General features: G+C 48.4%; 1 protein-coding gene across 1 annotated transcript in view; it reads right to left on the reverse strand.

Moving 5' to 3' along the window:
* The window catches only part of abcb6b (ATP binding cassette subfamily B member 6 (LAN blood group) b), a gene marked incomplete at both ends in the record, with an annotated part of 199,859 nt that overhangs the window by 34,104 nt on the left and 153,058 nt on the right, over nucleotides 1-12,697 (reverse strand). The gene's annotated exons all lie outside the window — the stretch shown is intronic.

Here is a 12,697-nt window from a genome sequence, read left to right on the forward strand (position 1 = left end):
TATTTTGTATAACTTGGAAATTATTTATATATATAAGCTATATACCTATATACCTAAATGTCAATGTGGTTAGAAGTGGTGGAGAGAATAAAAGCTAGCTTATAATGGTAGTGTCTGGTTAGGTGCGAGGGATAGTGGAGGTACTTCTCAAGGTGGGGTCCGGGAGGGGGGGGGTTCGAGCTGAGCATATGTGTGTAGGTTTTTTTAGATAACAGGTATTAGGGGTATATCTTATATAAGACAACTAACTAAAATGTGATCTCATTGGATGTGCCCTGACAATTAATGCTTGTATATCTTATCGTGTGTTGTCATGTTTGTTTATATGTTTGTTTAAAAAATAATAAAAAAATAAAATACAAAAAAAATAAGCTATATACCTTTAAGCTTCCGTTTGAATCATAGTATTATTCGCTCGCCTCATTGGACACCGCCCTTGACATTGGCGGCGCCAGCAGTCGCGCCCCCCAGACAAGTTCAAAGACGTGTCCGGGCAAGTTCGGACATGCCCTTAGCCGGCGCAGTGATTCCGGACAAGTAATTCGGTTGCGCTCTAGAAATCACTCTGAGTATATATATATTGTAGAAGGCGCAGCAGCCGTAGTGTGAACCTAATCTAATGTGCAGCTGTGTGTGAACTTAACGTAACGAGTATCAGACCACGAGGTGAAGTGTGAAGTAACCTAACAGCAGAACGAGTGAACATGTGAGCAGTGGAAGCCTACCGCGGTGTATCATTACGGATAGCTAGTAGCTACTTAGATACGACCCTAATATTGTAGAACCATTGTTGGTGTATTATAGTGACTTGTGTAAGCGAAGTAACGTGGAGAAGAGCATAGTTAAGACCATCGGCGCTTGGATCTAACTACACCTGAAGACCTTCATCGGGCTAGCTTCTAGGACCAACGAAGCTAGCTAGCTACTATCACTGCTATCGGGCTTTGGATTAAGAGCTATTACCCTGCCATCGGGCACTTGGATTACAAGGACTGGATCCGTACGAGAACCCCTTTTCTTCAGTGACCGCAGGAGTATCCGACTATTCTTCAATTCCTCTGGAGCGTACAACTCAGTGGGGGAAATCATTGTCTCCAGCTATCCCCCTCGCTTGCCCTGTATCGCCTCTCTCACTCCATGCAGAGCTCCGGTTGAGTATTCTTAACCTAGGAATTATTCATTCCCCTTGACTTTGATACTCTGACATTCTACTATCATTTCACTATTAAAAGAGCAACGTGATAATTCAGTTGTATATTGATTACTATTAAAATACTGTAAACGTGATCTCTTTGTCCCCGTGCCGTCAATTGAGTGTCTGCCATATTTACCTAACTGTACTGTCTGGCAAGTAATAATATTTAGTAGTGGTTTAATCTAAACAATCTTTAATACAGTCCGGGTTTTGTAACCCCTCAGTTACAGTTATAACAGTGTAATGGAATAGTTATAACAGTGTAAGTATCCTGCCCTCAGTGTGTGTCTGTACACAAATCAACAGGTAGTGAACAAGAGTAAAAGAGATACAGAAGCTGGAGCAAAGCTGATTCTCTTTACTGTTGTCTGTTTTGTAAAAGTGAAATACAAAAATGAAAGAAAAATACATTACACGATTGTTGTCAATGACATTGCATTACAGTATACAATACAAATACAGTATATGTCTAAAATGACATCAACTAAATGTAAAATGACAAAGGAAAGCTAAAGTTACAAATGTCACTTAATGCTGATGTGAATGTGCCCTTTAAATAAAGTACAATATGTACAAAGTTCACTAAAATATGAAACAGAAATAGTCCTTTGAGTTGACTGATAATTAGCATAGCATTAGCAATACAGGTAGGCTTACCAGGAGCTAACACAAATGTAGCCAAGAATAAACAAACATGTTAACTGATGACTCACAAATCTATAAACAAAATACAATATGATGCTTGCACAATACAAAAACATACAAGCAATAATTTCCGAGGCACAGACAGAGCTGGGAAAATAAGATAGCTGAAGTTGAGAACAGACCTCATGGCAAAACACATGAGAAAAATAGCTGACCTGGCAGTGTCACATAACGTAAGGTTATCCTATAACCCTAGTTATGAGTATAGCGAGCGCTCTGCTCTATTGGAACTATCCCTTTATCCACTCTAATAATGAATAACTTTCTCCACATGCACACACCTATTTACCTCGTGGTGATCGTGCTGTGTCGGTGCTGTGGCTGGAATTAATTTGGTAACATGGTTGCTGTTCTGTTATGTGCCGCCAGGAGGCGCAAAGTCAAGTTGTAATTTAAAAACAAGATATGCAGCGTTGGGCAGTAGCTAGCTACAAGTAGCGATACTACATAGCTTAGCTACATCTCTCAGTAGCGTGATGGTAGCGTCGCTCCTTTTGAACCAAGTAGCATTCTATGTAGTGTAGCTATTTTTAGACCCAAGTAGTGACGTAGTGTGAGCAAACGCTACACGCTACTGTCCGGAGAACTGGACTGCTGAATAAAGATTGTGAAGAAAAAAAATCTCCCCGGAGAAAACCCACTATGATTGGTTGGTTGGTTGGTTGGTTTAGATATGACGACTCATGATTGGGTAAGTGTAACTGAGGGGTACAATTCCCTGACTGTATTGAGAAGTATGGTATCATTAAACCACTACCGCTTTATGTACTTTAATTACTGGCCATACAGTACACGATATATGAATATGATGAACACTTCCCACAATGAAATCGGTTCCAGTCAAAGGTATTAATCAAGTATTTAATGGAGCAAAAGGTACATAGGATACTTTACATTATTCTTTGAATGCACTTGTAAGGCAAAGGAGTATGCGTAGGCAAATCAATAACGAATGTCCATTCTCTGGTTACGCAGGAGGTAATTATACAACCTGAATCTTAGGGAATTATATCTATGGTACACTAGTAATAGCGGGAGATACTGGAAAGGGTTCCCACTGGTTGTAAGCCAGCAAGGGGGTAGAAGATCTGTCGGTAGTAGGACGTCTGGTCAACGATGACTAGGGAGACTTCAGGTACAGAAGCCGGTGCAGTAGTCTCTTGATCCACAGACGAATACAGCTTGGTTCTCTTGTAGACTGTAGCTCTACAGTGAAGAAAGCTAGGCGGCCTCAGGCTCTCTGAGCGCCGACTCGACTTGACTCCTCTCGGGGTAAATCCAACACGTGCAGGCGTCGGCGATTATCCGCTCCATAAATCATAGGACCAAAGCAAATATATTCCAGCCGCAAAGGGCTATGTAGTCGTCGGGTAGATTAATCCAGTGTACATGTCCATACGGTTCTCGCCTAGGTCTCCTCGAGTGAAAGCGCCATGCGGTCGGCCCAGCCTGGATAAGAACTCTAGCTAATACGAGAAAGCGTTGGAGATGCTGGTCACTATAGAATTCTAACCGCACGATACACTATACACAAATAGACTATTAAAGACTCAATAGAAATATGTCGCACTCGACGGTATAGCGCCAAACTCTGACAATTCAGTTACTAATTCGCACGCGGTCTCGATGCTCTATTCTGAGGCCAAACAGGCCATACTTCACCGCACGTTGTATCGTGGGTGAGGCTTCAACTTATCGGTAACATACTAAAAGGACGAAGGGTACGGAGGTAAGGGGCTAAGGGTCTTCTACATTCACCTGCGCCGTATTTATACGCACGGTGCACAAATAGTGCCACTCTCATTTCTGTCGCCGTATCCCTGGGCAGGGCCGGGGCAAGTACAGACATGTCGTGTCGGTGACTTTGAACCTGGCTCCGGGGGCCGGTCCCTGGCGCCGGTCGACCGCTGTCCAATAGGAGAATGAACTATTATGGGCTGGACTAAAGGGATATTCCGTGTATATGTACAAGGAATATACAAGGGATATCAAACGATATACAAATACTATGCAATATATATCAATAAATAAATATATATATTCGGTTTAATCTGATCCTTTGTAACAGCCGCCCCCTAATTAGTCCCACCTAATTAGCTAAACAGAGACAGATTAACCGCACTGTCCACTACTCAATGTCTGCTGTGAGGGTCAGTCAGTTCACAAAGTCATGGGGTCATGGTCGTCATCGATAGTATCGGGGAGCCTTGGCAGTTCTATTAGCCTCGCCACGGGTCGGGTGTAGGTCCGCCCTTGGACGAGCACTTCAGCTGCTCGGACCTTTCCGTCGGCACCGGTGATCACTTTGCTTACGCGGCCGGCCGGCCACATAGCTCGGGGTAGTGACTGGTCGATAATCATGACGACTGTTCCTTCTGTCAAATTGTCTCTCTCTTTTACCCATTTCTGGCGGGTCTGTAGAGACGGTAGGTAGTGGAGTAGGAAGCTGTTCCAAAACTTGTCAGCCAATACTTGACTGTACCTCCACATTCTTTGGCCGTTCGCTTCTTCAGGCCTGTACATTGTCTGGGGTAGCGCGGGGTCCAGCCGCGCCATCAAGAGTGTGTTGGGGGTGACTGGGTCGACATCTGCTACATCACTTGAGACGTAACCGAGGGGCTTTGAGTTCAATACTCCCTCGATCTCTGTGAGGACTGTCATTAGGACTTCTTCCGCCACGGTCTGGGCCCCAAGCACGGCGTACAGGGCTGTCTTTATTGAACGTACTTCTCGTTCCCAAGTTCCACCGAAGTGAGGTGCGTTCGGGGGATTAAACTGGAAGTCAATCTGGGATGGAGCGAGGTGGGTCTTAAGTTCTGGGCCCATAGCTTGGAAGCTCTCTCTCAGCTCTCTTTCTCCGCCTTTGAAGTTTGTCCCGTGATCAGACAACAATATAGACGGTTTGCCTTTCCGCGATGTGAATCTTCGGAAGGCCATAAGGAATGAGTCTGTGCTCATGGTTGGAAGGAGTTCTATATGTATCGCTCGGGTGGTCATGCATTTGAATACAATACCCCACCGCTTCTCGGTTCCTCTTCCTTTCTTTATATACAGCGGGCCGAAACAGTCCATACCGGTGGAGTGAAAAGGCTTGTCGCCGAGTCGGAGGCGACAGGGAGGTAGGTCAGCCATCCGGGGTATACTGGGCTGCGCTCGCCACTTACGACAGTCTAGACAGGTTCGCTGGAAGCGCCGCACTGCTTCTCTCCCTTGCAGTATCCAATAACGACGTCTGATCTCCGCGAAGACTCTCTCTGCCCCTGCGTGGTGCACATCCTCGTCGTATTTCTTTATGATCAGCTCTGTGACCTTGTGTCGGCTGTTCAAGACTATCGGGTACTTGACGTCATCCGGTAAGTCTGGGGCTCTCCGCAGACGACCACCCACTCTGATGAGACTATGGGCGTCGCTCTCGGGTGCTAGGTGGAGCAGTCTGCTGTCTGATGGGACGGGCTTTGCTCCCTGTAGACAGTCTAGCTCATCGGGGAACGAGTCTCTCTGGGCTCGTTGTAGTAGAAGAAGTTCTGCTTCTTCGTAGTCAGCTGCTGAAATGTCAGTAGTGGGCTGAACCTCTGGGTGGTGCCACAGAAATGTCTTTAGCTGCGCACTCTCTAGGGTGAGGCAATCGTCTATGTCGGGGTCTGTGGAGACGAGTGTGTTCAATCCACAGAACACAGATTTCTTGTTTTCGGCCTCCTCTTTACTCGCCTCCCGTGTGGTGGGTGTAGGCCACTCTTCTTCCGGGAGCTTGAGAAACTCTGGTCCGTCACTGTATGGGTTGTGACGGGTGAGGTCATCCAGGGACATTCCCCGGGTGATGACGTCAGCTGGGTTGTGTTTTGTGTCCACATACCTCCAGCTTGCTACTTCTGTTAACTCTTGAATCTCTGTGACTCTGACCCCCACGAAGACCTTGTATCTGCACGAATCAGACCGGATCCATGTGAGTACTGTCGTGGAGTCTGACCACAAGATTGTTCTTTGCACCGGAATGGTGAGTTCACGTTGGATTAACGTGGCGAGGTGCGCTCCTGCTAGGGCTGCGCAGAGCTCTAGACGCGGGATAGATTGTTGCTTTCGTGGGGCTATTCTTGAGCGAGCCAGGATGAAAGCAGTATGTATTTCTCCTCCCTCCTCTCGGGCACGCAAGTAGGCCACCGAGCCGTAGGCTACTTCGGAGGCGTCGCTGAAGACGTGCAGGTCCATCTGGCACGTCTCCGGCCTCACTGTGGGTGGGAAGTAGCTGCGGCGTATGTTAACACCTGGGAGTGAGCTGAGTTCCGTCTCCCACTCTCTCCATGTGGATGCAATGTGTTCGGGTATGGGGTCGTCCCAGCCCTGGTCCTTGTCCCATAACGCTCTTACAATCATCTTTGCCCTGGTGGTGTAAGGTAGAATACATCCCAACGGGTCATATTGTCTGGCGAGTGTTCTGTATACACTCCGTCTGGTGGTCGGTAGTGCAGTCGACCTTCCCTGCTCCTTGGTCAGGGGTGTGTGTTTATAATGGAGCGAGTCTGTTTTGAAGCGCCAGACTAATCCTAATGTCATTTCTTGGGTTTCTCCTGGGATGGTCGCCATCCAGGTCTCGCTGCTTGCTGCCTTGTCCTCGGGGGAGAGGCTGCGCAATACTTGTGGGTCGCTGCTGGCCCACTGCCTGAGATCAAAGCCGCCTTTGATCAGGGAGGCGCGGAGCTTGAGTAGAAGGGCCTCGGCTTCTTCTGGCGTCGAGACGCTTTGCAGACAGTTGTCCACGTAGAAACTATTTTCTACACTTTTTCGGACCTCTTCATCAGCTGCTGGGTCCTCTGCGACGTGTTTTTGCAGTGCAAACGTAGCACAGCATGGGCTGCATGTGGTTCCGAAAGGGAGGACTTCCCATTGATAGATGGCTGGTTGCTCATCCCCGATCCTCTCTCTCCATAGGAACCGCAGCAGGGGCTTGTCCTCCTCCACTAGTCTCACCTGCAGGAACATCCCTTTGATGTCGCCACTGATGGCCACCTTGTCCTGGCGGAAACGTAGTAACACGCCTAGTAGGGAGGGGCCGAGTGTTGGGCCGGGCAAGAGCTCTTTATTCAGATTTTGTGATCCGATCTGGTAGCTGCAGTTGAACACAATACGATCCTTGCCGTTGTGGTGGACTTTGTGGTGCGGCACGTACCATGATTCGGTCGTCTGATCGGCCTCTTTAATGTCAATTTTCTTTATGTGTCCCGCTGTGATTAGCTTGTTAATCTCAGCGCGGTACACAGTCTCTTGAGCGGGGTCTCTGGCTAGGCGCCGCTCTGTGTTCAATAGATACCGCTCCGTCGCTTCTTTTGGGGCGTGGAAGGTGGGCATACCCTCTCGCCTCAGGAGTGGAGTTGCGTATCTCATCACTCCGTTGACTTTGACTCTCTTTGTCCCTTGCTCGAGGAGTGCTATGGCGTAAATGTCTTCCTTGGAACGAATGTCTTTCTTTTCGTTCTTAAAGGGCATTGTCTCTAGTGTCCATAGCCTCTCGACATGCTGTAGGAGGGTGGTGTCTTCTTCTGTCACTCTGGAGTGGAGGCAGCTAGTGGCTGCTGTTCGGTTAAGAGACTTAGCGAGGGGGCCTTGTAATGTCCATCCTAGGCGGGTCTCGACTGCTGCAGGACAGCCTCTGGGCCCTGTGTGGACCCGGTCTATCGGGACTATGAGGTCTGCATGGTCGGAGCCTATCAGCAGGGTCGGGGTGGCACCGTCTATGAGCGGGATAGGTAGTTGACGCAGGTGCACATATTTATCCATCAGCTTGGCGATGGGGTAGGTGTACTGCGACAGGCCTATTTCTTGGCTGGTGAAAGCATTAGTAATCCTATACCGTCTCTCTGGCTGCCCGCTTGCTGCGATAGTGAAGGAGACATTCTCGCCCTTTATCGTCTTTAGATCTCTTCTTATTGTCCGAATCGTCATCTGGTTTTCGCTCCCCCGCAGCCCCAGCTGGGCCGCAGCGGATGCGAGGAGAAGGGTCTTCTCTGACCCGTCGTCAAGGATGGCGTAAGTGTCCATGACCTTGTCTTGGTAACTCAGTGTTACGCGGACCACCTTTAAGAGCACTCGGGCGCCCCCGCTGCTGGCGGGGTCAATGTACATAACACTTGCCTTTGTGCTGCTTAAGGGTGCGGGCTTTCTTCTGTTACTGTCGTGTAGGACATCTAGGTGGGCTCCGTCACGCCGACTACACCTCTTCTTTAAGCGGCACTCGGCTGCCATGTGACTGCGCGCACATCGGTAACAGCGTCGGTTGGACTTTATCCATTGACCCACTTCGTCGGCGGTCATCTTCTTGAATGTGTCACATTGTGACAACCAGTGTTCTTTCTCGCAGTACGGGCACACCATCTTCCACTTCTCTTTCATCGAGGGGGTACTGTGGTTCTTGCTGCTCGGTACTGGTTCTGATTGGTGCATGACAGTCACCAATCTTCGGCCATCGTTTGCTCTCCTAGGTCCCTCTCTGGAGCTTGGTGTGCTCCGCACGAACGTATCCAATCGCAGGCTGCTGACTTCTCTCGCCAGGAAGTCGGCTAGGTCTAGGAGGGATGGCTCGGGACCGTTAGGATCACGGTGGTCTCTTTGCCGCCTGAAGCGCTCTTGTCGGGCGGGCGGAAGCTTCTCTAAAATCCTCTCGACATTAGAGTTTGCGTATAGTTCATGCATACCCTTTTCTCGTTGCGCCCCCAGCATCCCTACCAGGGATTGTACCTTGATAGACAGGTCGTCTAGTGAGCGATTGTCTGTTGCTGGGGGTAGGCGGTCAATATGCCTTATCTCTTGTATTATGTAGTCCCATATGCGTCCATATCTTTGGTCGAGTGCTGCTAGAGCCGCTGTGTATGGGGTAGTAGAGGTGGCATAGGCCAGCGCTATATTGTGCGCTCGGGGCACCTTGAGGTGCTTCAATAGGATAGCATACTTGTGGCGTTCATCAGCTACATCAGCCATCATTGTCTCTAAGCACATCCGTAGCTCCGTGTACTGTGCTCTGTTCTCATGGGTGAAGTCTGGAAACGTCGGTGTGCCAATGTATGATGCCGTAGATGGCTGGCACATCGGTGAGCGTTGGAAGAGAGGCCTCCTAGGCGAGTCTCCTCTTACGCCTCTCGGTGGGCTGGTACCGGCAGGGTACCATGGCCCGCGTATCCAGGTGCTATTCCTCGGGACTGGTCGTGCGTCAATCTCACCCGTGAATTGAGTCGGGGGTCTGTAGCGCAGAGCCGCGGGGGTAGAGCCTGGGCTGTACTGGACCTCCTGGTCCTGTGGAGTACTGTGCTGCTGTCGGGCTTGACTCTCCTCCTCTCCCTCTTCTTCTTCCTCTGTCAGGTCCTCTAGATCCTGTAGTCGTCTATTTAGCCTCTCCGCGGTGTATACCGTTCCTTCCTTGTAGCTGGGTCTCACTGGGACCGGTCGGGGAAGGAGTTCGGAGGGGGGTATAGGCTCTCTCTGGTGGTCGGGCTCAGGGTCGCTTGATCGGTTAGGGGAGGGTGCCCTTGACCCGTGTCTTGACGAGGCCCTGGAACCCCGTGCGGAGGGAGGGGGTGTTGCCCTGGCGATCAGCTGCTCCATTAGCTGCGCTTGTAATCGGTCGCGCTCGGCTTCGCGCTTGGTGAGAGCGATGTCGCGCTCTGCTTCTCTTTGGGCACCGGCAGCGGCGCGCTGGGCTTCGGCGGCGGCGCGCTGGGCTTCGGCGTGGTCTCTTACCATATTCTCTTCCGTCTGAAGGCGTCTAATCTCTAGACGTATACGATCTTCGTCGCTCCGTTGCTGCGCTTGGAGGCGTTCTCTTTCCATGGAAGAATGTTCGCGCTCACTAAGCGTCTGTGCTTGGAGTCGATCGCGCTCTGTTGAGGCTGCTAGGCTGGCGAGGAACGCCTGTGCCAGCATCTTGTCCGCCTCGCTGGGGGAAGACGCTGGTTGAGGTGATCCGCTCCTGGCAGTACTCGTTGGAGATGCGTTCTCCTGCGGGGAGTCCTGGAGCTCTATCTCCTGGGCGCTCTCCTCTTCTTGTACCGGGCAGAGTTCCATCTCTGGAGGGTTGTCTTTCTCCTGGAGCTCTCCGGGGACTACTTCTTCGGTCTTGGCGGGGGGTAAAGTCGTGTCAGTTCCCTCCTGGTCCCTACCGTGAGCTTGGTCAGTTACATTAGAACCCACTAGGGCCTCTGTTGGCGGGGTAGCCTGGTTGATAGGGTCGGACATAATTTTACTTTCTACTTTTTCCGCGTTTACCGTCTGTAGAAGGCTAGGTAGTATACTGGCAACGTAATCCTCTAAGTACTGAGGTGGCTGCCGTCTACGCTGCGGGCGATCTACTTTAGGAGGACCGTTTTGTGGAGTGTTCATCATAGGCCATTTCAATATTAATACCACTATATTAATATTACACTTGTTACCCTCCGGCTCGAAGGACCAATTGTAACTGAGGGGTACAATTCCCTGACTGTATTGAGAAGTATGGTATCATTAAACCACTACCGCTTTATGTACTTTAATTACTGGCCATACAGTACACGATATATGAATATGATGAACACTTCCCACAATGAAATCGGTTCCAGTCAAAGGTATTAATCAAGTATTTAATGGAGCAAAAGGTACATAGGATACTTTACATTATTCTTTGAATGCACTTGTAAGGCAAAGGAGTATGCGTAGGCAAATCAATAACGAATGTCCATTCTCTGGTTACGCAGGAGGTAATTATACAACCTGAATCTTAGGGAATTATATCTATGGTACACTAGTAATAGCGGGAGATACTGGAAAGGGTTCCCACTGGTTGTAAGCCAGCAAGGGGGTAGAAGATCTGTCGGTAGTAGGACGTCTGGTCAACGATGACTAGGGAGACTTCAGGTACAGAAGCCGGTGCAGTAGTCTCTTGATCCACAGACGAATACAGCTTGGTTCTCTTGTAGACTGTAGCTCTACAGTGAAGAAAGCTAGGCGGCCTCAGGCTCTCTGAGCGCCGACTCGACTTGACTCCTCTCGGGGTAAATCCAACACGTGCAGGCGTCGGCGATTATCCGCTCCATAAATCATAGGACCAAAGCAAATATATTCCAGCCGCAAAGGGCTATGTAGTCGTCGGGTAGATTAATCCAGTGTACATGTCCATACGGTTCTCGCCTAGGTCTCCTCGGGTGAAAGCGCCATGCGGTCGGCCCAGCCTGGATAAGAACTCTAGCTAATACGAGAAAGCGTTGGAGATGCTGGTCACTATAGAATTCTAACCGCACGATACACTATACACAAATAGACTATTAAAGACTCAATAGAAATATGTCGCACTCGACGGTATAGCGCCAAACTCTGACAATTCAGTTACTAATTCGCACGCGGTCTCGATGCTCTATTCTGAGGCCAAACAGGCCATACTTCACTGCACGTTGTATCGTGGGTGAGGCTTCAACTTATCGGTAACATACTAAAAGGACGAAGGGTACGGAGGTAAGGGGCTAAGGGTCTTCTACATTCACCTGCGCCGTATTTATACGCCCGGTGCACAAATAGTGCCACTCTCATTTCTGTCGCCGTATCCCTGGGCAGGGCCGGGGCAAGTACAGACATGTCGGTGACTTTGAACCTGGCTCCGGGGGCCGGTCCCTGGCGCCGGTGGACCGCTGTCCAATAGGAGAATGAACTATTATGGGCTGGACTAAAGGGATATTCCGTGTATATGTACAAGGAATATACAAGGGATATCAAACGATATACAAATACTATGCAATATATATCAATAAATAAATATATATATTCGGTTTAATCTGATCCTTTGTAACAGTAAGGTTAGGGCTAAACATTATGGGTAGGCCAATCAGAGGCAGGATAGGGCGGGTCATGGCCAAGGCTCCGCAAACCAGGAAGTAAATAGCAGTCCGCGGCGCGGCGCAGTGTTTACTGTGTCAGCCAAAAACAAAGCTACTCTCAACTTCCCACACGTCCAGCACTAATTTGAGAACACACATCAGTTGAGCTGATGAAACGCTTTACATAACCATTGTCAACTGTTCCCAAACAGCACACAAGTCAGTGCACTTTTTTTGTCAACAGCTAACTAACAGATAGCTGCTATCATGTTTCACTGTAGGCAGAAAATTAACAATATTATGGGGGTGGGGAAAATAAAAGGCAAACGTTATTGTCATTTTGCTACTGTGGTTTGAGTTGAAATAGTAGTTTATCCTGTGCTGAAAAGTCTCCATTCCAATAGAGATACTATTTATTTTGGTGTTTATTTGATTATTGTTTCACTGCCTTTTATTTATTACGTTTCCACAGTTTTTTCCTCATACTTTATTAACATTTTGTACATGGTACCGCAAGGTCAAACTGAGAATTTTTTGCCTGCCTATTTGTTTGGTGGAAACTTGATCATGAAGTAAAAAAAACAAGAAAAAAAAGTAGTGCCGATGTAGCTAGCTATTTTTGCCATGTTCTTGTAGTGTAGCTTGCTAAATTATTCTGGGGATAGCTTCCGTTGTAGTTGAGCTATATTTAATCGAGAGTAACTTGTAGTGTAGCTTACTACATTTTCCAAGTAGCTTGTCCATCACTGAAGATAATGTCATCTGGGATTCGCTGTGCATATCCTGTGCACTGTGATATATAAAGCTGATTTGATTCATTTAGGACAGGTATTGTAACCTGGACACTTGCAATGGATATGTTTGTACATCACACCATAAATCCATCTCTATACAGACTGTATGAATGAATGTTTTTGTAATTTTTTTTTATTAAATGTAGCCAATAGTAAAGATCCTAACCCTGCAGCAG

Source organism: Notolepis coatsorum, assembly GCF_963971535.1.
Source record: "Notolepis coatsorum genome assembly, chromosome: 5".
NCBI classification, from domain to species: domain Eukaryota; kingdom Metazoa; phylum Chordata; class Actinopteri; order Aulopiformes; family Paralepididae; genus Notolepis; species Notolepis coatsorum.